Here is a 25,415-nt window from a genome sequence, read left to right as displayed (position 1 = left end):
ACCCAACAGGAAACATCAGAGCCTTCTCCTTTTGTAGATACCTTGTGACAAAGGAGTTAGGAAAATGTTATTTTATTGGCAAGAAAACAAATACATTTTACTGTCCCATATGTGTAAAATGAAACAACCAATTAACATATATCTGGCAAAGAAAGAATATTTTTTCTTCCAGCATTGCCCACACATCCCACGTTTTATATTGATTGCAACATTTATGAGTATTGCATAGGGGGCAGATGGTGAATACTCTGCTGAGCCCTGAGTCTGGCTGACACTGAGACATGGCACTTTTAATAACAGAATCAGCAATTCAGCTCAAGCCTGAATTTTCTCACATTTCTGCAGCTTACACTAGGAAAGCAAAAGCTTTATAACATAGTCACTTTCATATAATAAACTGGCTGACATAATCATTCTCACAATACTGGTATAATTCTTACCTTTTCAGTAGACATCAAAATTAATTGCAGTAGAAAAAAAGTCCCAAGAAGACACCTTTGCCTCACATAGGATCTACATTTGTAGACTCAAGTTCAATAACCCATTGGTGCATGTGTGTGTTGTATGTGTGTGTTTTTGGCTCTTTGAAGTGGTCTTCTTGGCTTTTAAATCCTTTCTCAAGTATGACTTGGATAGGTCTGAGGAAGCCTTAAAGGAAACAAAACACTAGTCCTGCTTTTCCCAGTGTGTTTTCACACGGGAAATGCAAAGACAACAACAGTGTGAGCAGAAGAATGCAACTCCCCCCGCTGCAGCAAGCCATCCTCAATGCACGTTTTCAGCCTGGCTACACAAGGCTCTGGGCCAGAGTAAAGTATGTATTTGTTGTTTGTGGGGTATTGTCACTGGTTATTTGTAATTGCTGAATAGATTCAAATGCCCCATGCCACCATTTTGATCCATGTCCTATCTTCTTCATCAAGTTTGCATATGCTGGGCTCCTGAGTATGGTAATAAGCCTTGACCAGCCTCAGCTATAGCTTCCACCCCCACCCACACCCACACCCACGTGGCCAAGAGGCCCCATTTCAACCCAGCCCAGGGTTGTGATGCCCTGGCTGAGCAGTAATGGAGGGCTGCTGCTCTCTTATCTGTGTCTGTTGCTGTACCTTTTATTTGCCATGGGCCTTATCGATCTAGACCTCAACCTTGGTATCCTGGCTTAATCTAGCCTGGTTGTTGTGGACCTTCCTGGCCATCATTAAACCTGGTCTTAACCCTGACCTATGGACTAAATTTCCAGCTTGAGCTCAGACATATTTCATCCCCATGATACTGCCTCATGAGCTGGGCTTTTGGCTGGTTCCGGCTATCGTCTCCAGATTTGTCTTGCTTGCCTCATTTGGGCCCTGTTTGGGGAGGTGGGTCCTGCTAGGTCTGGGTTCCCATTGCCTCCTGAATCACCCATTTTTCACTGGGTAATGATAAGAAAGAGCTTTTGAACAGCCTTTATCCTGCATAGCTGTATGGGGAGCTGCTTGTCTTTAAATTAGAACAGTGGGAAACTTTCAAAGTGGGAAGATAGACTAGTAAGTGTAGTTTGAATGTGTCTCTCTCCTTTTCTCTTTTTATTGTTTTTGCACTAGCTTGAATGTGTAACCAGCTAGTTTTCTGAGACCTTTGTTAGCAACCAGAGTTTAATGTGCAGGCACCGATCTGAATATTAGGGGAGTTTAGAGGCCTTTGAGCATGGAATAAATTGGTTTTAAAAGCAATAGCAATTGCTCAAAGGATCATGTTACAATAATAGATTTGAAAGTTGTGAGCAATGCAGTGGATGAGAGCTGAAGGTGTAGTTGAAGCATTTAGTGGGCTTCTGGGAGCAAAACAGATCATGATTATTGCATTGACAGAGGTGGGTTGTAGGGTCAGCTGACACCTCTTTAAAGCTCGGGCTTTCAATCCGTCCATGGCTACTATGGAACTTGGGAAGGCTCCAGGAACACAACTCAGTCACACTGATGGATGAGGCAAGGAGGAGAGCCTGTGTCTGTATATTCAGTAGAGAGCTCTGCACTGGCTAACACAACTGCTGCTGTGATAAATATAACAATAATTAACTCAAATAGTAAATTATGAAGCTAGATAGAAAAGGAGAGCCCAAGTAAAAGGAACTCTAAAGAGATCTATGTGACCCTGACAGAAGAAACCACAGCCCTGACCTTTCCCATGAGAGTCAGGTGCCTGAATAACTTTTGAGATCTCTCTCTGGAGAGAGAGAAAAGGAGCTAGCAGTCTACTAAGCTACTTCTAAACAGACTGCTTTTCTTCCAGTTTGAGAGGAAGCATGAAAGGCTGATGTGTCAGTATTTTTCAGGATGATATTGGGAATTTCTCCCACTTTTATTTACTATTTCATAATGTTTGCATTTTGGTTTACATATGGGATATACACTGGAAGTAACTTGACATTCTAGACATTTTTTTTGCCTGTATGATCAAATCAAGACCTTGATATCCTCAAACTCCTTGTCAGGACCACACTTTAGCAGCAATGGTCTGTGTCTCTAAAACTGAATAGTTATTATAGCTAAAGCTGGAACATTCAGTCAATCAGATTCTGGTTTGGAGATGTTATGGATGGCATGTAAAATGGAGTACTGACAACATAGCAAAGCAATGGAATTCTATTCATAAAGTCATGCTTGCTAGTTTCCAAACTATTGTTAATGGCAATATCTTTATGGATGTCAACGAGGCAGGAGTGGGAAGGCAGAAAAACAAGAATCACTACATTAAACTTGAATGTGCATACATATAGAAGCATATGTGTTTATTTCCACAGGTGAGGTAATGCCATGTCTATTCTAAGTGTAGTTTTTCTGCTGTTCCATCTGTACAAATAGCTTTTAAAGCAATTATGAGAAACTACAGGAGATGAAGGGAGGAGCAAGGGTATGACCCAAGAGAAGTGAATAAATCAAGTGGACACATCCTGTGTGGGCAGTTTGAACTGGCTCACAGGCAGCACCAGATAAATCTGTCACCACAGAGGATGCTACTTTGTGCTCTACCCTCTGGCTTTAATGTTTCACAAACATCCTGCTGGCCCTCAAATGGCTGCAAGGATGGTTGTGAAAGTGCAAGCCAAAGATAAGCAATACAAAGGTGTCCACAGGCAGGCAGAGCAAGATCTCTAGAGATCTGAACTTTTACTATTCATCTTAATGTCATGTTATTACTTAAATTCTGCATCACTGTACATTTTAATGTTGTTAACTATGTCATTGCTGGGTAAAACTGGACTGACAAGTAATACAAAGGTATATAATAGTCACTCTCATTGGCATTGCATCATGGTAATGTTTTTATGAGTTTGATATTTGCATTATAAAGGATTTTCTTGAAATTATAAAATAAGGTGATATTGTGACTGTTCTACTGTTTACCTGGCAACCTGCTTTACATTACAATTTGACATTACTGTGACCATGAGATGATAAATTTCAAGCCCATGAGGAAAGAAAAGAAGGCAGGGTGGTAATACTGGTCTTTAGGAGAGCAGATTTCATTTTCTTCAAGGTACCATGGGAGGCTGTCATAGAGCACTGTGAAGGAGCTTCACATTTGTTTTATCTTCAAGAATCTCTTTGGAGTAGAAGTACTCAAAAATTACTAGCCCTGGCAAGGGACTGGCTTTGGAATGGGGAACTCCTGACTGAAATGAAATGCATCCTTTGAGGTTTTCCAAACTTGACTGGATGAAGCTTAAGAACCTTAAAAGTTATGCTTCCTTTGTGCAGCAGAGGTGGGGGGGGTCCAAAGGTTCCTTCCAACCAGAATGAGTTTTATGTTTATGTTGTGCCATAAATGAATATATCTTAAAAAGGCATATTCTTTTCAGCTAACAAATGGGAGGCTCCCAGCCATACTTTGAACTGGATATGCTGCTGCCAAGTAAAAAAAAAGTCTCTGATAGTCAAATATGATGGTAATGAGTCCAGTACAAATGACTTCATGTTTGCAAATTGAGGAATTGTGTAGTGTATCAGGCAACAGGAGTCATCATTTTGCCTTTCTGTGCAAAAATGGGATTTTAAGACCCGGATCCATTGTCTTTAACTGGTTGAATAAGCCATTTGATTAATTTGTTCATTCTTCCAATGATCTTTTTCCTATGCTGCTTATTCTGATTCCCCACTATAATACAAGATACAGACTTCATGGGGTAGCAAAGATCAGTAAGAGTCATGCAAGTAAATGCAGACAAAAGGTTGATGTGTGCTTTGTACAGTGTTGTGTCTTGCTTATTCTGAAAGTTTTGAGACAGAATCTGTGTTGTTTCACTAGAGGAAGCAAGTGTCCCTTCCCCCAAGCAAAAATACTACAGCTCTTTAAAGGCAGGACACAGATGTCTCCCATGAGTTGCAAGGCACTTTGACAAAGTGTGGCATTTGGAAATGCTTATTTCTTGTTACTTTCCACTGAAAATAGGTATGTTCTTCACAACTTAAGGTGGTGTGATGGGACTCCAAGCTGGCTAGAATCTTGAAGCAGATCTGAGTAAATCTTAAGTTGGCTGTTCTCTAAACAGTAAAAGAGCTTTTAAATACAAACCAAAGTTTTATTTTAACAGAAACTAGATCCCATAGCTTGAAAAACAGATAAAACTTAGAGTGAGACAAAACAGAAATGAAAGCGTTTGGAAACCAAATTCCTTCTTGCCTGCTATGTCCTGGCAGAAAAGGCCCTTTTTTTAGGCTTTCTCTCAGTTTAGCAGCTCAGGAACTTTCTGTACTGCAACAAAATCTCCTCTGAGAAGGTCTTTGAAACTATCACTCTGAAAATATCACTAAGCCCATCACTGAGGCTTGGTTCTGTATCTGCTTTTCTTAGCACTTTGCCAGTCTGAGTTCTCACACCCTCAGCATAGGCTCTTTCAATTTTATTCAGTGTTCAAGTATTTTAATTTGATTGCTTTTTAACTAGAGTCTTATATCTAAAAACTCACCTGAAGAAGGAAGGAGGCTGATAAGAGGGGAGCTATCTGGCAGGGGGTGGAGGATAAAACCATCAGAGGAAGTATATTTTAAGACCAGCTTGGCACTGAACATATGTAGTGAAAGAGTACCATGTAAAGAGAAGTATCTCTGTATTTTTTAGGGTTTGTTTCCTTTTTATGTTGTTTTTATTTAGCTTTAATGTTTAATACCTTAAAAGTTGCACAGGGCACAATTGGAAGATCTGACCGATAGAGGAGATTGTTGTGGTTGTCAGAGAAGAACAGACTAATTAAGTTCTTCAGAAAGGGTTCCTGGAGATAAGGTGAAGAATCACCAAGCACTGACAGAAAGACAAACTGAAATGGAGAGATGATTTTACCATATGATATGAGGCTTTGGAGCAATATTGTAAATACTGTAAGATATTGCAATCCTATATCATACATTGACTTCTAAAAAGGTAAATTGCATGTAGGAAATTAGCTGGTAAATATATGTTAACATAAGAAGGTAACTTTGCTCACAGGCACTTTTTTACTGAAAACCTTCAAGAGACATACAGATTTTTTTCAAATTCTTAGTTCATTCAGTTTAATGCCATGTACTGCCACTGGTTGTTGTAAGGCTACTCTAGCCCACCATCTTGGCTTTTACCTAAAAGTACTGAAAGCGTTTAGTACTGAAAAGTACTAAAGAATCTCTCAGTACTTATTTAAAGCAGTGGCTCCTGATGGAAAAGAAAGAGAAGTATACAAACACCTTTCTTTTCCTTTTGATTTGCGCATAGAAAACGGTGCAGAGGTTTTGGTCATTCTACTCTGAACCACAGACAGCTGTGCAAAGGGAAACCCAGGCCCATCCCTGACTCTGCTGGCAATGACAGATGCGTCGCTATATGGCTCAGCAGAATAGATGATGTTCCACCAGTGGTTGTGGTGGCAAGACAGAGACTAGGTCAGACCAAGGATGAGGTGGGTTCCTGAGAGCTTCTATGGGGGAGTGGAAGGTCTGGGTGTGAGAGAACAGCTGCAACTCACAGTGGTGGGTTAGGAGTCTCAGAAAGGGCAGAGTCACGCACGACAAGTATTCGTGTGGGAAGCTTGGAGAGCTATTCCTTAATGAGTTTGCATGAGGCCTTAGATTGATGTGAGTCAACCATTTGGTTTTTAATCTCTTCCTCTGCATGCATAGTGACTATTCATGAGAGGATTACAATGAAGTATCCTGAAACTAAAAGGCGTGTTTAGGATTTCGTGGCTACAGGAATGAAAGTGACAGGCAATTTTGGATAGCACAAGCAGGCTGCAGCCTTGTTCATGTTTTCTGCTCAGTGTCACTCTCCTACTCACATTTATCCTAACTCATAATGCAGCATCAGCTCTAAAACTTCAACTGCTGTTGCCAGTATGTAAATTAAATACCTCACATGGGTGTCACCTCTTCAGGATCACCTTGTTCTTACTGCTCAAGAAGTCAAGTAATGGGAGCAGGTGATCACATCAGCTGAGAAAGTAGATGAGCCAGTATCTTCTGCAGATCTAATTTTTTTAAAATGTTCTGAACAAGCACATGCTTGCCTAGATTTACTCTGGAAGACAATATAATACCCATCTGTGTAACTGCAGAATTACTGCCTGCCGAAATGAGACTCCTGTGAAGCTGAAATTTTATGTAGCTCCCGGTACCTCAGGCTCACCCTTGTCTCCAGAGCATGTTTTGCAATGCTTCATATTTAAAGCTATATACATATGCTCAGCAAAACAAGGTCCCTTCCTTGGGGGGTGTGGGGAATGGGGGCATGGCAGCTAACTACCAACCTAAAGAAAGAGGGAAATGAGTCACAGTCATTAAGTAGGTCACTTCCACTTTGTGTAAGAAGCTCTTCTGGTACTCAGGTTAATCTCTGAAACAAGGAACTGTCTGGGCTCAAGTTTTCATCTGAGCTTGCTGTTTCTGCTCCAGAAAAGTAGGGAAAGTAAGGAAAAATTCCCTGTATAAAAATTGGTTCTTTCAGCCGATGAATATATGATTGTGGATTTTAATGAAACGATTTTAACTCCCACTAATTGAACATGTAGTTTAGTTTCATTTTGTGCATCTATGTAGCTTCTTAACAACAACAACAACAAAAACCCCACAAAAACTACACCAACCCTCTGTAGCAGCTGCATTGGCTTCTGCTAATATTTGCTTCCCTTACAGAAAAACCTAAGCAGTTCAGCAAAAGATGTAAACCTTTTCTTTTATGTCAGATCATGACTTTGAAAGAGTGAGTTTCTGCTGAAAGACAGAAAGCAAGTTTATCCATGGTGAGTGGGAGGTTGTAGTGTTAGATCTTCTTTCAGAAAGCTTCTTTGACTCCAAACAGAAGGTCAAAACATTTTGGTCATCAAAGCTTTCAAACAAGGGGGTTCGAAGACTAAGATACAATAAAGCTTTTTTCCAATAAATTTCCCAAAGAAGAGGAAAGGGTATTATTATTGTCATGGTTTTGTTGTGGCAGATAGACTCCTGGCCTGAGACATGGTCCTTGCTGAAAAACTGATAACAGTTCAGTTTTGAAAAGTGGATGTTTCCCCTGCTTTTAGTCACCACATTAGGCTTTCATAAGGAAACAAACAGAAAAAAACCCAACCAAAAACCCACCATCATTTCTCATGTTCCTGTTGCTTTCCTGGTAGACCTGTGTCACAACTCACTGAGCGCAAAGCAAGCTGCTGCTTCATTTTTTTTATCCTCCCCTTCTAGGAAACAGTTACTTCAGGGCTGATTCTAGTAACCTGATACCACTTGATGTATTTTTGCTGGAATATGGAGCCTACATGAATTGCACCATAAGCAAATTACTCTATAATGGAAAGATTGGGAAGCTGCAGCTTGGCAGGCCATTTCATTGGTGTGGCTTTTTTAAGGTGGATTTTCCAGATCTTTTTAACAGATGATGTTGTAGACTTTTTCAAAGGGTATTAGGAATACGCAGTTGCCATTGGTTTTAGAGCATCCCACCTCAGCTCCACATTTGGAAAAGCCTGACAGATACCACTGTACAATATGAAAGGAAAAGTTGCTGTTATTTTTGCACTTTCCAATGTGCCTAATTATGTGTCAGTGTTGCACGAACCCACAGACTCCTGCTGAAATTGATTCCCATCTCTGCAGAGTCAAATACAAATGAAAAGTTAGATCTTTCCTCTCATAAACTGACAAAAATCCACAGAGTAGCAAAACTCAAGTACCATGTTCATTAAACCAAAGCATCATTCCTCTCTGGCTGGGACACCATAGCTGATCTGGGAACTTATCTAGATAGAGGATGGGCAGGTGTAAAGTGTCTCTGCAGCATGGTGTGATGCAGGCAGGGGTGCTTCCAGTGCTGATCCTGAAAAGGAGCCAGAACAGGACTATAGGTAGGAGAATTTCCTCCCAGCTGAGCAAAAGCTCTTGTACACTATGGTTACAGTGAGATCAACCATACCAGCTGGATCCACTGCACAGAGTGCATCCCAGGACTCTGGGCTGGTGAGAGCCTTCATGTCCTCTAACTGATGTCCTGAGACATGCAACACCTCCTGCTCTGCGAGGGGCTGGCACTGCCTGTCTCAACACATCAACAGCAGCATGGCCTTTGCCTCAGACCTTTCCAGGGTGCCAACACTTTTGCTAAGATTTCCTGACAGCTCTGAGAAAAACAATAAGGCCAAGACTTATTTCTGCTATCAGTAGGAGATGCCATTCCCTCCTGCATTAAAAAAAAAAAAAAAAAAAAAAAAAAAAAAAAAGAGTGGGAAACCCCGGCCAGTGACTTTGGCATGGAAAGTGCTTTCTAGAGAGTTTAAGACTTGCATTGTTTGCCTGGCACAGGCTGAGGCACTGGGGAATGCTCTGAACTATGAAGACCATGCAAACTCTGTCACCACATTATCCCAACTGGAGAGCCCTGCTACAACTCATTAATGCTCCCAGACCATTCAGACTTGATTTTATTGTCATTACAGTATTATCTGTCCCTGAGATATTGCAGAGTAGTGCAACTTCCACCAGCTCTTCCTTTCACTGCAGCATGTGACTGCGTGTTGCACATGGCTAAGCTGTTTGTCTGGCTGTGCCACATGGGAATTTCTCCTGATAAGGTAAACCTTCATGTTCTGCCCAGAAATGGAGCCTGGCCCTCAAGAATGAAGGAAAGAAGGAGATTTGCACTTTGTTCCTTCCACTAGAAAGAATGCTGCCCAGTGGTCAGATTGAAGTAAACACAAGATAGGGGGCTGGAATGCAACTCTTGCCTTATCAGCTCCTGGCCCCTGCCTCAGGAGCCCTCTGTCATCTCATAACATTTATTACAGGCTTACCAAGCATCAGAAAGGGTTCTGGTTTTGGGCTTCTGCTGCTAAATAACTTATGTGATGATGAATGAGTAATTTAAACTTACAGCACCTTGCTTCACTATCTCCAAAACTCTTAACAGGAATTTCACTGGGCTTCCTGGAAGCTCAGAATTCATAAATTGCCTTAAGAGTCTTTCCTGAAGTATTTTCTTGTTATGTGCAAATACTGTAATAACCTCAACTTAAGATTATTATTCCAGAGCCAAGTGGTAAACACCAAATTCACACTGTATGGTTTTGTCTGTCCTGGAAGGGGGTGGCTGCATTGATGCTGTGCTGCTGCTTTTTGCCTTGGTTTCCTCTAGGATCTGTGTAGCATAATTGCGGCCGTGAAAACTAGCTTTTCTTTTAGGGTAGTTTTTGGGTTCAAAGGCTTCAAAATAAGCAGATCTCCTGTTAAATTACTCAACTTACTTTTAAAAGATCTTTTAAAAATAGTCTCAGAGGCTCCTTTTTGAAGAAATGGTTACAAGAAACTAAGTCATGTATCTTCACATAATAATTATGATAATTAGATCCTATCCCTTAGTCTTATGCTTTAACTATTCAAAAATGAGGATATAGCCTTACAAAAGCCCTTTTTAATATATGTTTAGAATATGCGGCAACCTGGTTTCTCCAGGCAAAAAAAAACATTTCTGCTGCTTTCTGACTGCTAAGGAGGAGCTGTTCTGTACTCACAGGAGGGATTTCCCTAAAACTCAGCACCTGGGGATCCCAGCCCTCAGACACTGACACTTTGTCCTATGGATTATCCAAACTCCTCTGGCTTTGGGGGTTGCTTCAGCTCAACTCAGCTTGCAGGTATCCATAGCCACTATGTTTAGGATAGTTTTTTAATATTTTATTAGCAATTTCATAATCTGTAACCAAGAGGAGGTGGGTTTTGAAATTAATTTTTCAGACAATTATTTGTCTCCCAGATTCTTAAGTAATGGCCACTGTGATCATATTTTCATCACAGCTGCCTTGCTCTCTACAAGGACCAAAAAGTAGATGTGAGCCAAGAGGTGCAGCAGAGGGGTGAAATGTCATTTCACTGTAGCTGTGCAGAAATCAGTTGCTGCAAATAGGGAAGAAGCCCAGCTTTTAGAGGGGGCATATGGTGAAGGAGCCAGAGAGGTAATGTACCTAGCACAGAGATACAAATTAGTGGCAGTAAAGGCCTTCAGCCACAGGGATTCCCAGAGATGCCTCACATATGAAGATCTGCTGTGTTTGTGCTCTAATAAAAGAAGATTAACTCGGAAGCAGTTTGCTTGACTGAATTCTACTCTTAATTTTGGTTGGGGTTTTGAGTTTACTGACTTGGTCTATATCCTCATGTTGCAAATGTAAAATACTTCACTTCTGTGACTTTTTCTTTGGTGTCCAGAGTTCTGAGAAAGAGTTAAATTATCCCATAGGGACACACTTAGGGAAGACAAGGAAAGAATAAAACTAGGAAGAGTGCTTTGGTAGAAAACATAGAATGTCTCTGACAATGTGTGCCTGGTAACAAATAATTGGTTATGTGGGATTTTTTTGGCAAAGCCCTTCCTAACAAGACTCAGACATAAGATGAAGAAGTCACTGAAGGCTGCTTTGAGGCAGATATGCTGATGATAGCCTGTGGGGAAAGTTTTCAGATGGGGTGAGGTCCATGTCCAATAGACTAGTTCAACTGGTCAGTTTCCACTGAATAAATTATTACTGTTCTTTAGGAGAAAAGGCACCACTCACAGAGAAGAAGCTGCCTGATGGGTGGCACTCACAAGGTTCTGCTCCAAGAAAAGCTGCAAACTGAGGCACTTTGCAAAATGGAGTGAAAACCCACAGCTCTTGTTTCAGTGTAGCAAAGCATTTGTCATTTCCATTTCTAGACAGATGAATTTTTGACAGATAACAACCCATTTGGGCTCTATATACCCTATGATAGCCAGAGTGTGAGTGCTTGGTAGGTGCTGTCTTTCCAGAGACTTTGCTTCAGGACAAGTGCAGTGAATGTTGGCATCTGAGAGGTTCATGACATTTTTTTAAGGCCATGAAACAGTTAAGTAAAAGTATATATTTGTACACATGCACGCGCGCTTAAGTATTCAATATATTCAAAGAGGTTGCAAATTTTTAGCAGAGGTTGTGCAACTGGGTCTGTATGATAGTAAATAAAATTATTAAGTTTTGAGGATTCTTCATTTTTATAATTTTTATTAAACATTTTTAAAGGACCACCTTTAAAATCCCACTAAATGCTTGCATTTGCCTAAAATGGTTTGTTTCAGTAAATGAATTGACTAAGTTTGTATATGGTGGTGTAGGAGCATTTGTGTTTCTGTTTGCTGAGTTTTCACTCTGAGAAAAGCAAAAAAAAAAAAAAGAAGAGGCATTTTCTCCTGGAAAAGATTCCTCATATACAATTTTTTTACTAACTTTAATAAAAAGTCAAAGAAAAGAAAACATTCAAGTCTCTTGACTGTTGCCAGCTCCTGCTGCTGCTATTTGTTTATAGTTTATTCCTTTATTTTTATTATTACTGACCATTTATTAGTACTGTAGTTGTGCCCAGATCTTCCCCATGACGATCGTAAGCGCACGTACAAGTCTTGTAAACAGAGGAGCTGATAGCATTTCTTCCATGAAGAATCCCAGCACACAGTCAGCCGACCTGGAGCCAGGGAGTGCAATACAATAAAATCACATCCAGGCTTTGGGGGTACATTTATGAGCAAACACAACCAGGGAGGGTTTGGAAAAACTGCTGGCAAAGACTCAGGTCTGCATGCTGTGGGGACACCATTTTATCCCTTCTCCTTGGAACAGAAAGAGACGTTTCTCAGACAAAATAAAGACTTGTAGTCAACCTGCAGAAGTGGCCAGTGAGTGGGTTCTGGAGAAGGTGTGTTCTGTACCTTTTGACTGTGGGTCTGGGGAGTGTGAGCAGTGCCCCAGCAGCCCAACTGGGCATGAAATTTGGAGCCTGGCAAAAGTAGATGCTGAGTTTGATGGCCACCCCACAGTGTGTCACCTCCTCCACAGGGACAGGAAGGACCTAGGCTGGAAAGGCAAGGTCCAGACACTGTTCTGGGAGCCTGGGTACATTTCTTCCCTTGTGAGGGCTTCAGTAGGAGTCACCAACATGGGCTTTCAATAAGGGAGAGAGTTTGCGAAGGCAAGAACTTGTGCAGATTTGAAGCTTAAGCCAAAAAAAAGATAAGTCAGATAACCAGTTATACGAGTGAATAAAGTCTGGGAGGACTTTGAGAAGGAGAGAAGTGTGTGGACTTGCACTATTTTGGGAGTGTGGAGGGATTGAGAGAGGACTGATGAAATTTAATGGAAGGAGGGAAGATACCAGGTCCACTGAGACTTGGAAGAGATTTCCTCACCTACTCACTTCTGTGTGAGACAGCCTAGTTACTAAGAGGGAAGATAATCTCAGTACAGCAGAAATGAAACCTGTGATTTTTTTAAATACATAGAGGTTGGGAGGAAGGTTTTAAGAGGCTGTAGACACCCTCTGTTAGAATACAGTAACTACAAATGTTATAAAGTGGTTGAGTAGAAGGAATGCAGGTGTAAATATCAGGACTGAGTAACACAGGAATCAGTGGTTTTGCAGTAAAAGAAGTGTGGGCAGGACTGTGAGAGCTCAGCTGGTGCAAGTGGAGAAAGCCAGAAGTAAGGCTGAAGTTAGAGAAAATGATGGAGTAAAGAAACTAAGGCTGCTGGGGCACTGGAGTGAGACGAGGATATTGAGATGCAGAAGGGTAGAGATCACAGCCCAGATATCTCCCAATATAAATAAAAATAATTCCCTGGAAGCTAAGGGACTTGGTGTGATGTTCATTAGGTGAGGACAGAGAGGGGGTGAAAGAATAGGATGATGATGCAAAAAAGATTTCCTGAACATAATTCATCTTTAAACCTGCTGGATAATATCTGGCTTGGGCAGGCCTGTGCAGTCAGGGATACCAACAGGAGAATAACTCCATGCCTGCTGGTGGTGAAGCTGGAGGGAATGAAGTGAGTTATTAACTGTAGTTTTATGTCAAAAATGGCATAGCATGATTCCTTTAATGAGCTAAACTGATAACTGGTAAGAACAGTTTATGGTTCATTCGATGTAAATTAAGCCAACAATAAGTAAAATATAAACAGGTATGTTATAAATATTAATTAACACATTAGAAACATGGAGACAGTCATTGGCAAACAGAATTATAAATGTTTAAACAATGCAGTAGTTGCAGAGTGAGATGTAAATTAAGTCAAATGGACAGTCTCAGTAACAAAACTGGTATTTATCAGGTAATAAAAACAGCAAGAAAACAGCATTCTGCAGTGGGCTTGGGAGGTCAGTACAGGCACTAGGAGAGCAGTATTGCATTGTCATATCAGATGTTTTGTTTCTAAAAATGCAATGATTCCTACTTCTTCATGTGAAAATCAAAAAAAAAGAACATCCATGTTCTATTTCAGACTTGATGTGGTGACTATTTCCATGTTCTATTTCAGACTTGATGTGGTGAATTTTGCAGAATTCACCACATATCTGCAAAGATATGTGAAAGAAACCATATCTGCAAAATTCACCACATCAAGTCTGAAATAGCATGGAAAGTTATCATGCTTTTTGATTCAATAACCTGCCTTGAGAAGGCATAAAATACCTTGTTTACAACAACTATTGATATTAAATTAAGGATGAAATCTAGGTAAGCTCAGCAGCCTATTGCAAACAAGGGCAAATAGGCATATTAAACTTATAGTTTGTTTACAGTGGTTATATAGTGGCCTTGTAGCATGAAAAATGTGATTTGTTGGAATGCATTTCTTCATGGTATGTTTCTTTTGGCTCTTGGGAATTGTCCTGTGACTCAGATCATGCCCAATAAAGAAAAAGGCTCCACCTGAAGTACTGCTGTTGTCACATGGTATTTATGTTGCTGATAAACAGGAAAATGTTTGCTCGGCACCTTATTCTAAGGCCATTGTGAAGCAACACGCAGTTTCTGAAACAGAACTAAGTGGCTGTATCCTGTATTTTAAGGCTGAAATCTGAAAAATTATGTGTGAGAGAGGAGTCTTTTTGTTCTTTTAATGTGTTTGCTCTCTTATCCCTTCCTGGCAGAACCAAGCTTCTGTGTGGGAGCTGCAATGCTGAAGTCTGGAGCTTCGTTCTTAGCACTGTCTTCTATCTGGGGAGGGTTGCACCCTCTCACCATCCAACTAAGGTTTTTACATGGCCACTGCAAATACATTATCTTGCTACTGTTTCCCATATCTAAATATTTATTCCTAGATTCTAAACTGAAGGAGCATCTGTCAGTGTTATCTTTAAAAACCCCATTGGGAAGGGAGAAAGAGCTCTCCTCCTTTCTTACAACATGGCAGATTTATTCTTCAGAATAAGATCCTTCTGTGTATAATTTGGTTAAAAATAAGAAAAACCCTGAAGACAGAATGAATGAAGTTTCCTGGTTTGAAAAACACATTTTATAGTCTGTATTTTTGAAGATATTTTATTGCACCTTTTTTCTGTTTGATTGTTTTGTTTTTGTTAGTGGAGAGAAATTCAGAGGAATGAAATTAAGCCTATGAACCAGTACCAGTAATCACATTAAACATAGGATTATTGAACTAGCAATTTCCCCTAGCTGTAGGCAGTTTGTGAACTGCCAGGCAATAAATCCACTGCCATCTACCACAGAAAGTACGGTTGCCTAGTTTCCCTTCCCTTTGCCTTGGGATTTACTTTGCATTCAGTGGATTGTTTCAAATCCTTGCCTGCATTCAGCATGAAGGCTGTAGTCCAAGTGCAGCTGAGGGTTTCCTCCTTTGCAATCACTGATCAGGGCCAGGCCTTTCAGTATTAAATATGCTTCAGGGGACAGGCACAAAGAAGTGATCAGGTGCTGGGGAGCCTGCTCTGCTGCTCAACTCAGAAAATAGGTCAGCTGTCCTTCAGATGCCTTGCAAAAAAAATATAAAGGGGGTGAGGAATAAACTTGTTTTTTTTTCTTTCCTATCAACATCGTTCCAAACCCGGGGAGTGGGGGGGCATATCCACCTCCTACAAGCTGTACAAATACTGATGTTCAGATTATAGGTTGTTTAATCTTTCTTCTGCTGTGAGTTCTCCACTCCTTGGGCTGTTCAGGGATGTGATTGCCTGTGCAGTGCTGGGGCAAACAGAAATGCTCTCGAAGCAGATCTGCTAATCCCCTAGAGCACGATGGTGTCAGGCCACTGCAATGCTCTGCTGCTACCACCTTTCTCAGCAAAATCACAACTCTGTAGAAAACTTCCTTTAACTACCCTGACTTTAATTTCCTCACCAATCCTACAAACAGGGAGTGAAAGGGAGGGGTGGGGGGGTGTGTGATGTTTCCTTTTTTTTTTTCACTCTGTACAAAGAAAAACCTCTCTGTGAAAAAGAGTGCCTGTACTTGGCATGTAGCATAGTAACATGAGCATAATAAACAAGAGTGGCTGTCCCCATAAATAATAAAAGGAATGTTTCTCCTCACATGGCAGTTTTTCAGAGGAGGCAGGGAATAGGTAGCCCTCCTCTAATGTGCAACCTTGCAAACTCTAATCCCCACTTCTGTTGTTTTCTTTGGCAAGCCACCAGCTGGTGGAGAAGGAGGTACCTCTCTGCCCTGCAGGCCCTTCTAACTTTTATTCTCTTTCTTATCTCTTATGCCTTGTGCCCGCTGGAAACTCAGAGGCTCCTTAAAAGCACAGTTGTATTTCTTCCCTCTGCCTGTGCGGTGTTTTACATTCTCATGATGATGAAGACATGCTCTGCTGGCGATGAACTTGGACTCATAATATCAGCATAGAGGTGAAAATAGACCATTCACAGCTTAACATCCTCCTGATTTACCTTCTTGCAGCAAAGGTGATGAGCTCTTGATACAAGTGAATAACTGAATCGTTGGAAAATGTTTCTGATGTTGTTTCAGCTGCTTAAGTAAAAACGTTAAGCTTTTTTACCATTAGGAACATGATTTAGTGGCATGTCAAATTTCCCTTTTCTGGCCACTCAGTTCAAACTTTGAATATATTGTAGTTGGCTTCAGTTTTCAGAGCCATGTGTTAGCTACTGCAGTAGCTGAAAATGCATGCAAATTATCCCTTTATTCTGGCTGAGATTACGACATTAAAACAACAACAACAGAGAAAAGCCTGCGCAGAGAGTATCATAAATAATTTAGCTTAAGTGAATGCTGAAATTAGTCAAGGCACCTCATTGCTTGGCTCCAAGCAGTCTATTTACAGCCAGATATGTAGAGTACCCTCTGGCCAAAGCCTAGGCTTACAAAAATGGAAAGCAGGAAAAACAATATGATCTTCTTTTAAAGAAGCATGTTGGAATGAGCCGCAGGGTTAAATATACCTAGACAGTGCTCTGTGCCATAGCTCCAGCAATCTTGGGAGAAAACAAACTGTTTATAGAGAGCCCTGAGCTGGGGAAGGAGATAACGAAATATGCTCGTGTATTATTGGCAAGTCCTCTGAATGGTACAGGCGAGCTAAGTGCATACAGTATTATCTTGCATAATTATTGGGTCACTGTACTGTAAACTAAGTGGCTTCTATACTTAGCCACGCTACAGTGCTCACTGCCTGATTAAGGACTAGATGCAGCTCTCTCTCCCATCAGGCTGTATTTACACTGAGCTCAAAGGATTGATTTGGGGCCTACTAATTCTTCTTGGGGCCTTCATTTCTGAATAGCTGAGATGAATGTGGGAACAAGACAGCAATGGGCATTTGTCGTCATAGCAATAGGGATGTTCCTACTGCAGCCAGGCACGATAGAGCCTTTCCAGGGAGTCCAGGGCTTGAAGACACAGTGAGGCAGCAAGAAGACAAACCCAAACAGATGACTTGGATCATTTTAGAGAGACAGTAAGAACTGATGTGAACTACAGACCAGATTATTTCATAGCTAGTGCTGAGTTTGCGCAGATCAGAAACTCCAGAACATCTCATTTGGAGAGAAAGTATGTGTTTCTCACACATTTCTTTGAATGTGGTTATCTTGTACAAGTACCACATGAGGAGGAACTTCTACCAGCACAGTACAGCAGATTAGGGAGCAGGTTATCTGCAGATTCATGGGTTGAAAGACAGCTCTGACAAAAAGCAAAAGCAGCAGTCTGTGGAAAGGGGAAAAGTTGAAAGAATTTCTTTATTATGGGCACTTTCAGAACCAGCCTCCTTAGCACATTTCTGAGTCCCAAAGTTACTGGTGAGTTGAAATTGTAATGGAGAATGGGGAGAAACCCACGATAGCCCATGGCAATTACTTAGGCAGCAAAGTATGTGTGCATATATATATATATATATGTATCCTCGGAGAGCTTAGCAGGCTAGCTGAAATGACACACTACTGAGGTAAAATCAAGAAGAGAGGCTGTGAAAGCAAAGGATGAGAGAAGGAACAGAAACCAAGATTATAGACTGGGATGAGATGGAGACAAAGGCCAGGAACTGAGACAGAGAAATGGGAAGTAGAAAACACAGTGGGAAGAAATGAAGTTGAGAATAGAAAACAAATGGAGAGAGAGTGGAAAATGAAAATAAAATTAGTCTTTTTATTGTTTAAAGAAAGACTAGCAGCTTGAGCCTTGGGAAATACACAAGGTCAGATAATAAATGAGACCAAAAACCAGTGGAGAGAAAGTAGTGTGAGACGTCATTGAACAACACTAAAATGGCAAAAGAGATGAGAAATCTGTCCTGAGACACTAGTGGCAGTATTTACATTTACTGACAGGCAAAAAATGGGTTAGATCTCACATCATTAAGATACATCTTTATCCCTTGAGCAATAGTACCATTTCTTCTAAGTGCCTGTGCTGCACTGTGATAGGTCCCTACCTATATACCTGTACGATATTTTTATATACCTGTATCATCTGACATATTACTAATTCTTTCCAAGTCCCAGAGTAATACTGAATTTCAAGATCATAAGGCCAAGTTAAAAAGGTTCTTTCTAACTGTGTCTTCTTTCAGTTCTGGTTTCATGGGAAAATGTAACAATAAACCCTAAACACTAAGGATTTCCTGTGCATACAGCCACTCTCTCTAGGGCAGTCACTGGGTCTATCACATTGTGACTGCTGCAATAGAGAATTTCCTCTGCCAGTCATGCCTGCCCTGTCAAACAAGCAGACATGAGGAGACAACGGTCTCATGGAGAAAGAGGAGATGGTGAGTGTAGTAGATAAAGAATCTTTGACACATCTTCACATCCAGTGAATCCCTAATGCCACTTTCATAGAGGGAAGAAAATTCAATAAGAGTCTGCTTTTATCAGTTCCACATGAAACCTTCAAATCTAGGTCAGATTCCTGTAACCATGTAGGTTTTAAGCTCTGTAAAAATATATTTTCCAAAGATTGAATTCTATTTTGTGAACAAGGTAAAAAAAATTAAAAAAAGAAGCCAAGATCTGACATAAAACCTTAGAAAAGCTTCATTAAGACCTTCAGCCTTCATATAACCATGTCAAGAAGCAGTGGAGATAGAGGTTTAACCCATTCACCTCTCTTCCTATGCAAGCTGGGACAGGACTCTGGACACGTACACAAGGACGTGGCTTTTGCTGCATGACAATGCATAGCATGCTTAGGATCACCACTTATCATTGGGCTTGGACTGGCTGTGAACCTTGTGCATGGATATGGTGCTGTGAAACACTGTGGTAATGATGCTTCTATTTCTCTCATTTTTTTTAAGCTGAAGATTGCTGGTGTACTCCTTAGGAGCCCAAAAGTATATCACTTTTATGGCACAAAGGTTCATATTTCTACTACAGCGAACCAGTCCACTTAGGGTAAGTGGAAAGTAGCTTTAATTCCTTGGATGTGTTTGCTTCAGAGATGGCAAGTTATGCAAGTGAGCTTGGTTTTTGAGACTGAGAGGTGTGGTTTTGAAACACTATAAGTGAAGGATGATGTATGCTTACAAAAAGTACATCCAAAGCAAGTTTTTTTGTGAGAACTGTTTGGCTTTTTCACTTTTAAATCAGCAAAGTCTGCATTACATATTTAAGATTAAGGAAAAACCTTACAATACCTTACTGCACAGGATTATTTGCCTTATTAATTCATGTTTGCCTCAGGTTTAAAACCAGAGCACTGAACAAGATGTCACTAGGGCTTGGTACATTTATTAGAAACTTACTGCAAGTCAGAAAATCTCACAGGAAGAATAATTTGGTGTTTCCATGAGTAACCTTTTAATCTTTCCTTGTGGAGGGGTTAGGATGCACAGGAGCACCTTGTGAATGTTAAGGTGAGGTCTAAATGAAGGTTCCAATAAGCAGAAGTTATTTCTGGAGCTTTTATATCTTCAGTAAGCTCACACATGAAACAAGCTGCCCTGACTCAATATTATTTTCTTTTTTTCTGAATCCTTGTTTGGTTTGTTTTGTGGGAATTAAATTACACTTGAAATTCAAACCTGCAGTGTGTGCATGCAAGGTATAGGGAGGCTGCTCTGAGGGAAAGTGTTATGCACTCGGTAACCTTTTTGTATTTATTTGTTCAGCATGCTAGCTCTTGTGCTATTTGCTGGGAAGGAATGCCTACACAAAAAGCTATGAGGTGGGTCAAATAAAAAAGCCTAGAATGTTTTGAAAGCCTCCCCCTTAACTTTGGACTGAAGGGATCTGTAGTATTTTTGGCACATTATAAATTTTTGTTTACTGAAAAGAGAAAAAACCCAACCCAGCAACCCCCCTCTGACTCTGGGTTTATGTCTGTTGAAGTCCATGCCAGACCTAGTTTACGGTATGTCAAGTGCTTAATAATTCACAATAGATCCAAGAGAAAAGAAAACTTGAACTGCATTTTGGGTCAAAACATGTCGTTTTAAAGTCTAAAAATACTATGCAATTTGATCTTAATTAGAATATCCAAGCTTACATCACATTGTTCAACTCTTCTCCTGGAAACTTGAATGTAAACTTTGTGTTTAAATATAAACCCACCTCTGGGGCTGGCCTATTCTCTTTATTTATTTTATTTGCCAAGCTGCTGAAAAGGTCGCGTGCACAAAAAGAATGCCCCGCTCCTAATCTTTTTAAGTTATTGACAGGGTAGTTAATGCAAAGCATTTTAGAAATTGAAAGCAAACTATCTTTCTTTTTCCACAGTCCTTTTCTTTCACATTGATACATTTCTGTTTTTCTCTCTTAAATACTCTTTCTGGCCTTTGGTTACAGACACACTGTTGCAATTTCATTACACACTCCTTGTTTTAATCCTATCTGCCTGTTGTTAATATGTTTCCTGAGAACTGGGGCACGAGAACTTTGGGAATAGTAGATTGTGGGGTTACCTAAAATATCACCAAACTTGTGATCTAAATTGGAGCCCTGATGATGAAATCTAGGACTCAGGCATGTGACTTTGTGTAATTTTCTGCATGATGCCTTATTATTTTTCCTGAACTTCTGTCTTCTGCATTTTCTTGGAAATTTTCACAGCCCAATCAAAGTCCCAAGGATAGGCTTAAAGCCACCTGCAAGATTTATGCTTATTCTTTTGGTTATTCATTTAGCTGTAGATCAGATCTGAACTATCCAGCTGCTCCTTGGAAGAACTGAGTTTAGGGTATCCACTGGGGACTGGATCCTCCACTTTGTGGCACCACCTGTGGCTAAAATCCCCGCTGAGTGCACATCAGCAAATGACCTGGGAGGTAGGAGAAGCCAAGGTGATACTGTCACATTCTGCCCCACCTCTCTTCTGCAGTTCCTAGACCAAGTAAAAAATGCAGCTCCTTTGATACAGTGCCACATTGAAAAGGAAAAGTGTAAAACTTTACTGAAGTGGAATTTAATGAGCCATCCACAAAACACACCTGAGGAGGCCTGGGAATTTCTGATTTTCTAGTTCTGCTAATTTTCTAGACACCTGCTCAGGATGGCTGCCAGCTGAAGTCCTACACTGATACTTCCTCATAACCTCAACCTGAATTCACCAGGTGGGTATCCCTGGTTATTTGGGAGGTTTGATTTCACATGGATACACTGAATTCAGCACAGCAGTGCCAAACCCACTTTTCTCAAGGATTTTCTGGTCTGTGGATCTGCTGGTATAGATTTCCAGTGAACATCTTCTAGCAAGGTGAATGGACTTCCTTCTCTCTTCATTTCTCTTTAGATACAAGTTGTTTTGGAGCAGATAAAGCTATCTACACATGGCAAGGTGAGCTGTGTTGTATGTTTTGAGGGAACATCCAGAAAGCTGATTCTGCCTACAGTAGCAGGTTCAGGACAGGCATTAAGGGAGTGGCAAGGGAGATTAGATCATAGATTAAGGATTAAGTAAAGTAATGCAAGGTTAAATAAGCATAACAGTAGTAACAAAAATTGCCAGATTCAGAAGCTCTGGAGCCTCCCTGGTAACCAGGGTGTTACAATGGCTTAAACAGAAAGCCTGTGAGCTACTTTATTCTGCTCTAGTGGAATACACAGACTTATTTTGTACTTGTTGGCCTATTTTATACTTATTTTGTGTGGATCAGGCACAGAAAATGCTCAAATGCAGATTGGATTGTTAAAGCACGCTACAATGTTTTGTTTATTCCTATACTTTACCACTGCAAACTTGATCATCTTTGCTGGTGTTTTAAGACTCCACAGTTGCTCTACTCTCAGCACTGCCTAATAACAGAAGATTTGTGAAGACATCTCTGTGCAAAAAAGAAGGGAGTGGACAGAAACAAACTTTTCACAGTGACTCAGATTTATATCAGTGGTAAGTCTAGGGAGAAACAGATTTTAAAAGCTCCTGTTGCCTTTGGAACAAATTGGGAGGGGGAGGAAGCAATGTTCATTTACATTGTATAGTCTTAATTTTTAAACAGAGAAAGAGAGATGCATTTAAGGAGGAAGAATCATGTATTTTTCATAGCGATACTCTTTTCACTACCAGTAGTTCTAGAATTTCCATTAGAGAGAAAAACAAATAACACTGCCAACCACAGAGATAAAGGAGAAGCCAATGGAGAGAAACAGATTTTTTCAAATAGGGCAGTGATAACAAAATATCAAGGCTCATTGACAGCATTGTCAAAGCTTAAAATTATAGCTAATGATACAGTAGTGGCTCTCTGACATTTTAAAATACCACAGCACATAGACTTCTCACTGCATTTGTATTTTCCTTCTTCTCTAGAGAGCAACAAACTTAAACTGATTCTGCTGCTAAGTAATCACAGCCAGTGTAAAATAATTATCTCAGACTATAGCATAAATTGGATCAGGCGATCCTCTGTACACTTTGTTATCAGCCTGCTAGGAGCAAATATAGCCCAGTAGTATCAAAAGTCATTAGTTCAAGTCAGGACTTGGGTGACTGAGCAGGTGGAAGTTTTACATGTCAGATGGAGGAAGCTTAATGCAATATTGAGTAGCAGTTACATAAACTCTGCTAGGGTGTTACTGCTCCTTTACAGACAAGCATGCTGCAGAGGTTAGGGAGTTTGAAGTGGTTAGAAAAGTCAGTTAGTCCACAGCCATAAAGCTTCTCCTAAGGTTTTGCTGGATTCAAGTTTTACCAGCAAATTGTTGCTAAAGAAGTATTTTTGTAAGCTTCTTTGCCTGCCTCTCTATCTGAAGGCAGGCTAATTTGCACCACAGTGGTGTTCTCTCTCTCCCACCATCAGTTGGCACTGAATTGTGAATGGGATTGAGATTTATCATTCATTCAGGGTTTGCTGTGAATCTCATCTTGAAACATCCACTTCTGTGCATCTGATCCACAAGGAGCTGGTACAGCCAGCCAGTGCTGTGGTACTGCTCTGCCTCAGAGTGAAATGTATTGCCAGCCTGGGGACTACAGCTCAGGCATCACCTCTGCCAAAACCTCTGACACTGGGCTTTGAACACAAAGTCTTTCTTCATCCTTCCACTTTGGGTGCCAAGGAGCTATGTAGTAACTCAGCTACCAGGTGGGATGCAGGAGGCCCTACATGAGAATTTCCTGTAGTGGCATGGGTGATCAGAGCATGCATGTAGGAATGACTTGTACCCTCTCTGGTTGAGGAAGACTCCACATGCTAGTTGGTTCCTTTCTGGGGAGTTACTGCACAAAATGTAGCTGGTGTCCACTGGTTTAAATAAGTCCCAATAACCAACAATTTGAGGAGAGATAGTGCATGGAAGCAAGTAAAGGAAGTAAAAGTAGAGGTAAAAAGTTGTATTACCTCTAAGCTACTGAGAAATACACAATTTAAAGAGAAGGGTGTTTAACCCTGAGAAATGAAAATGAGAACACCTGAGAAAAAAGTTTAAAGACTTGAAGATGCTCATTTGAAGGGTGGGGGAGAGATAATACAGTAAAATAATCACTAAATTTGAAGAACTAGCACATGAAATGGAATCTAGAAGTAAAGATTTTGAATAAGAGGCTGTGGCTTGGTCAGATAGTAAGGAAAGGGCATAAATAGCAAATATGTCCCTATGATTAGGATGAAGCAAGAATATAATGTATGTAAGTAGTTGAATATATTTATCAGATCTCAATTTGTAAATATTGGATGAAGTATAACCAAAGATATTGAGAAAAATTTAAAATAAGATGCAACATATTCTTTAGGAATAGATTATATCATAGTGATGAGGTATATGTCTTTACCACTGGTAAAGTTCTTCTTGCTGACAAGGAAAGCGTTAGACTGAAGTGCTTTGTATGTCAAAAAAATGCATCAAGGAAAAAGAAATTAATGTATTAAAGATGAAAATTAGTAGGAAAAAACAAAAGGTGGCTAATGGACCAGCTAAAGAAGAGACAAAAATAAAATTAACCTTAAACCAAAGACTGTTTAGAATTGCTATCTCCCTCTTTGGTGGACAGAAAGTTGATATTTAACATAAAAGTCAGTGCTGGCACAAGAATGAAGTAGCACAAACTGCCCTAAACCAATATACTTTGAAAACCTCAGAAATTTTGAAACATCAGAGGAAAGGAGAACAGCTGCCCAGTCAGTATAATGGAAGTAGCATTTTAAGACAGAACTTTACAAACATATTGAAGACTGATAAACTGTAGACTGAAAGGCTGACTCTGATAACAGGGACACAGTCTTGGTGACCCAGGAGATCCTCTCAAATCCTTTTTTAATGGACTGGAATACTTGTTGACCAGTCTTCTTACTGCTAATGCCTCAGATGATCATTTCTAATACCAAATAATACTACAAAATGAAGGGATTTGTTCCTTTATTACCTGTTACTCTGAAAGAAGATGTAGAGAAGAGTATAACCTTTTGTGAACCATAGGACTCCATAAGAATGCACCTTTTTTCTGTTTACATTGGACAGTGTTTTTTGCTTATATCTAACATGGTGGTGTTTTACAGAGATAAAGGAGATGATCACAAGTTATGATAAACTAATTCAAATATTTGCATTTTAAGTACACATTTTTATTGTATAACCAGAATCACATGTAATAGAAATAGGCCTGGAGAGGGACTTAGAGAAGCAATTTAATTTATTCCCTAAGGGATGAACTATACCCTACAGCATTCCCAACATATTTGTACTGTAAGTTTTTTGTAGATATCGCCAAAGGTGGAGCTGTGCGAGCTACTCCAGCTTTTGCAATGCTTTTGTTGCACTCACTGATTAGAAAGGTTTTCTTAAGCAACTGCTGAGTAGGGCAAGATTACTTTCTGTATTTTGTTGACTTTTCTGCATTTTGCTGACTTTTTTTCTGTAAAACCTAATATGAGATTGCTTACTCTACAGTTCTTCCTGTTTTAGAAAGGGATCGTTTCATGAAGATGAGAGCATGGATCAGCCAGGCACTTTCGAAACAAAGAACTGAAACAAACTTATGTGAGTGATGAGCAAGAACTCGTCCTTAGTAGAAATGTTTTAAAGAATCCGTTAATAAGAAGGAAAACTCCACACAATTAAAAGGCAGAGGTTTTGAGTTTTAAAGGGAAACACAGAAGCACAAATAACAAGGACTGTTGTTGGTTGATAAATTTCAATTTCAGATTTCTGGAACTTAGTCAAGGGAGAATACCCTGGTAGAAATAAGCCAACAAACATGAGTAGCATATTTAATTT

This window comes from Vidua chalybeata, chromosome 3 (genome assembly GCF_026979565.1).
Source record: "Vidua chalybeata isolate OUT-0048 chromosome 3, bVidCha1 merged haplotype, whole genome shotgun sequence".
Classification (NCBI taxonomy): Eukaryota; Metazoa; Chordata; class Aves; order Passeriformes; family Viduidae; genus Vidua; species Vidua chalybeata.
This window is presented reverse-complemented; position numbering follows the sequence as displayed.